The 5,000-nt window shown below is 53.5% G+C and overlaps 1 pseudogene; it reads left to right on the top strand.

Moving 5' to 3' along the window:
• LOC124032398 overlaps window positions 1-5,000 on the top strand; it is a 170,936-nt pseudogene that overhangs the window by 165,236 nt on the left and 700 nt on the right.

The raw sequence follows: 5,000 nt of genomic DNA, 5'->3' as shown, positions 1-5,000 counted from the left end.
CCACTCAGCCAGTCTCCTAGTCAGAGAGATACCACCACCACTCAGCCAGTCTCCTAGTCAGAGAGATACCACCACCACTCAGCCAGTCTCCTAGTCAGAGAGATACCACCACCACTCAGCCAGTCTCCTAGTCAGAGAGATACCACCACCACTCAGCCAGTCTCCTAGTCAGAGAGATACCACCACCACTCAGCCAGTCTCCTAGTCAGAGAGATACCACCACCACTCAGCCAGTCTCCTAGTCAGAGAGATACCACCACCACTCAGCCAGTCTCCTAGTCAGAGAGATACCACCACCACTCAGCCAGTCTCCTAGTCAGAGAGATACCACCACCACTCAGCCAGTCTCCTAGTCAGAGAGATACCACCACCACTCAGCCAGTCTCCTAGTCAGAGAGATACCACCACCACTCAGCCAGTCTCCTAGTCAGAGAGATACCACCACCACTCAGCCAGTCTCCTAGTCAGAGAGATACCACCACCACTCAGCCAGTCTCCTAGTCAGAGAGATACCACCACCACTCAGCCAGTCTCCTAGTCAGAGATACCACCACCACTCAGCCAGTCTCCTAGTCAGAGAGATACCACCACCACTCAGCCAGTCTCCTAGTCAGAGAGATACCACCACCACTCAGCCAGTCTCCTAGTCAGAGAGATACCACCACCACTCAGCCAGTCTCCTAGTCAGAGAGATACCACCACCACTCAGCCAGTCTCCTAGTCAGAGAGATACCACCACCACTCAGCCAGTCTCCTAGTCAGAGAGATACCACCACCACTCAGCCAGTCTCCTAGTCAGAGAGATACCACCACCACTCAGCCAGTCTCCTAGTCAGAGAGATACCACCACCACTCAGCCAGTCTCCTAGTCAGAGAGATACCACCACCACTCAGCCAGTCTCCTAGTCAGAGAGATACCACCACCACTCAGCCAGGTCTCCTAGTCAGAGAGATACCTCCACCACTCAGCCAGTCTCCTAGTCAGAGAGATACCACCACCACTCAGCCAGTCTCCTAGTCAGAGAGTAGAACAGCCAGTCTCCTAGTCAGAGATACCACCACCACTCAGCCAGTCTCCTAGTCAGAGAGATACCACCACCACTCAGCCAGTCTCCTAGTCAGAGAGATACCACCACCACTCAGCCGGTCTCCTAGTCAGAGAGATACCTCCACCACTCAGCCAGTCTCCTAGTCAGAGAGATACCTCCACCACTCAGCCAGTCTCCTAGTCAGAGAGAAACCTCCACCACTCAGCCAGTCTCCTAGTCAGAGAGATACCACCACCACTCAGCCAGTCTCCTAGTCAGAGAGATACCACCACCACTCAGCCAGTCTCCTAGTCAGAGAGAAACCTCCACCACTCAGCCAGTCTCCTAGTCAGAGAGATACCACCACCACCACTCAGCCAGTCTCCTAGTCAGAGAGATACCACCACCACTCAGCCAGTCTCCTAGTCAGAGAGATACCACCACCACTCAGCCGGTCTCCTAGTCAGAGAGATACCACCACCACTCAGCCAGTCTCCTAGTCAGAGAGATACCTCCACCACTCAGCCAGTCTCCTAGTCAGAGAGATACCACCACCACTCAGCCAGTCTCCTAGTCAGAGAGATACCACCACCACTCAGCCAGTCTCCTAGTCAGAGAGATACCACCACCACTCAGCCAGTCTCCTAGTCAGAGAGATACCACCACCACTCAGCCAGTCTCCTAGTCAGAGAGATACCACCACCACTCAGCCAGTCTCCTAGTCAGAGAGATACCACCACCACTCAGCCAGTCTCCTAGTCAGAGAGATACCACCACCACTCAGCCAGTCTCCTAGTCAGAGAGATACCACCACCACTCAGCCAGTCTCCTAGTCAGAGAGATACCACCACCACTCAGCCAGTCTCCTAGTCAGAGATACCACCACCACTCAGCCAGTCTCCTAGTCAGAGAGATACCACCACCACTCAGCCAGTCTCCTAGTCAGAGATACCACCACCACTCAGCCAGTCTCCTAGTCAGAGAGATACCACCACCACTCAGCCAGTCTCCTAGTCAGAGAGATACCACCACCACTCAGCCAGTCTCCTAGTCAGAGAGATACCACCACCACTCAGCCAGTCTCCTAGTCAGAGAGATACCACCACCACTCAGCCAGTCTCCTAGTCAGAGAGATACCACCACCACTCAGCCAGTCTCCTAGTCAGAGAGATACCACCACCACTCAGCCAGTCTCCTAGTCAGAGAGATACCACCACCACTCAGCCAGTCTCCTAGTCAGAGAGATACCACCACCACTCAGCCAGTCTCCTAGTCAGAGATACCACCACCACTCAGCCAGTCTCCTAGTCAGAGAGATACCACCACCACTCAGCCAGTCTCCTAGTCAGAGAGATACCACCACCACTCAGCCAGTCTCCTAGTCAGAGAGATACCACCACCACTCAGCCAGTCTCCTAGTCAGAGAGATACCACCACCACTCAGCCAGTCTCCTAGTCAGAGAGATACCTCCACCACTCAGCCAGTCTCCTAGTCAGAGAGATACCACCACCACTCAGCCAGTCTCCTAGTCAGAGAGATACCACCACCACTCAGCCAGTCTCCTAGTCAGAGAGATACCACCACCACTCAGCCAGTCTCCTAGTCAGAGAGATACCACCACCACTCAGCCAGTCTCCTAGTCAGAGAGATACCACCACCACTCAGCCAGTCTCCTAGTCAGAGAGATACCACCACCACTCAGCCAGTCTCCTAGTCAGAGAGATACCACCACCACTCAGCCAGTCTCCTAGTCAGAGAGATACCACCACCACTCAGCCAGTCTCCTAGTCAGAGAGAGAACAGAGATACCACCACCACTCAGCCAGTCTCCTAGTCAGAGAGATACCACCACCACTCAGCCAGTCTCCTAGTCAGAGAGATACCACCACCACTCAGCCAGTCTCCTAGTCAGAGAGATACCACCACCACTCAGCCAGTCTCCTAGTCAGAGAGATACCACCACCACTCAGTCTCCTAGTCAGAGAGATACCTCCACCACTCAGCCAGTCTCCTAGTCAGAGAGATACCACCACCACTCAGCCAGTCTCCTAGTCAGAGAGATACCACCACCACTCAGCCAGTCTCCTAGTCAGAGAGATACCACCACCACTCAGCCAGTCTCCTAGTCAGAGAGATACCACCACCACTCAGCCAGTCTCCTAGTCAGAGAGATACCTCCACCACTCAGCCGGTCTCCTAGTCAGAGAGATACCTCCACCACTCAGCCAGTCTCCTAGTCAGAGAGATACCACCACCACTCAGCCAGTCTCCTAGTCAGAGAGATACCACCACCACTCAGCCAGTCTCCTAGTCAGAGAGATACCACCACCACTCAGCCAGTCTCCTAGTCAGAGAGATACCTCCACCACTCAGCCAGTCTCCTAGTCAGAGAGATACCACCACCACTCAGCCAGTCTCCTAGTCAGAGAGATACCTCCACCACTCAGCCAGTCTCCTAGTCAGAGAGATACCACCACCACTCAGCCAGTCTCCTAGTCAGAGAGATACCACCACCACTCAGCCAGTCTCCTAGTCAGAGAGATACCACCACCACTCAGCCAGTCTCCTAGTCAGAGAGATACCACCACCACTCAGCCAGTCTCCTAGTCAGAGAGATACCACCACCACTCAGCCAGTCTCACAGAGAGATCAGCCAGTCTCCTAGTCAGAGAGATACCACCACCACTCAGCCAGTCTCCTAGTCAGAGAGATACCACCACCACTCAGCCAGTCTCCTAGTCAGAGAGATACCACCACCACTCAGCCAGTCTCCTAGTCAGAGAGATACCACCACCACTCTCCTAGTCCCACCACCACTCAGCCAGTCTCCTAGTCAGAGAGATACCACCACCACTCAGCCAGTCTCCTAGTCAGAGAGATACCACCACCACTCAGCCAGTCTCCTAGTCAGAGATACCACCACCACTCAGCCAGTCTCCTAGTCAGAGAGATACCACCACCACTCAGCCAGTCTCCTAGTCAGAGATACCTCCACCACTCAGCCAGTCTCCTAGTCAGAGAGATACCACCACCACTCAGCCAGTCTCCTAGTCAGAGAGATACCACCACCACTCAGCCAGTCTCCTAGTCAGAGAGATACCACCACCACTCAGCCAGTCTCCTAGTCAGAGAGATACCACCACCACTCAGCCAGTCTCCTAGTCAGAGATACCTCCACCACTCAGCCAGTCTCCTAGTCAGAGAGATACCACCACCACTCAGCCAGTCTCCTAGTCAGAGAGATACCTCCACCACTCAGCCAGTCTCCTAGTCAGAGAGATACCACCACCACTCAGCCAGTCTCCTAGTCAGAGAGATACCACCACCACTCAGCCAGTCTCCTAGTCAGAGAGATACCACCACCACTCAGCCAGTCTCCTAGTCAGAGATACCTCCACCACTCAGCCAGTCTCCTAGTCAGAGAGATACCACCACCACTCAGCCAGTCTCCTAGTCAGAGATACCACCACCACTCAGCCAGTCTCCTAGTCAGAGATACCACCACCACTCAGCCAGTCTCCTAGTCAGAGAGATACCACCACCACTCAGCCAGTCTCCTAGTCAGAGAGGTATCTTAAAGTTACAGCATACAATGACATTCTAGACGATTCTGTGCTTCCAACTTTGTGGCAACAGTTTTGGGAAAATTCTTTCCTGTTTCATCATGACACGGCGAGGTCCATGCAGAAATGGTTTGTCGAGAACTGTGTGGAAGAACTTAACTGGCCTGCACAGAGCCCTGACCTCAACCATATTGAACACCTTTGGGATGAATTGGAACGCAGACTGCGAGCCAGGCCTCATCGCCCAACCTCACTAATGCTCTTGTGGCTTAATGGAAGCAAGTCCCTGCAGCAATGTTCCAACATCTAATGGAATGCCTTCCCAGAAGAGTGGAGGCTGTTATAGCAGCAATGTTCCAACATCTAGTGGAAAGCCTTCCCAGAAGAGTGGAGGCTGTTATAGCAGCA

The sequence above is a fragment of the Oncorhynchus gorbuscha genome, linkage group LG03 (assembly GCF_021184085.1).
Source record: "Oncorhynchus gorbuscha isolate QuinsamMale2020 ecotype Even-year linkage group LG03, OgorEven_v1.0, whole genome shotgun sequence".
NCBI lineage: Eukaryota > Metazoa > Chordata > Actinopteri > Salmoniformes > Salmonidae > Oncorhynchus > Oncorhynchus gorbuscha.
This window is presented reverse-complemented; position numbering and strand designations above follow the sequence as displayed.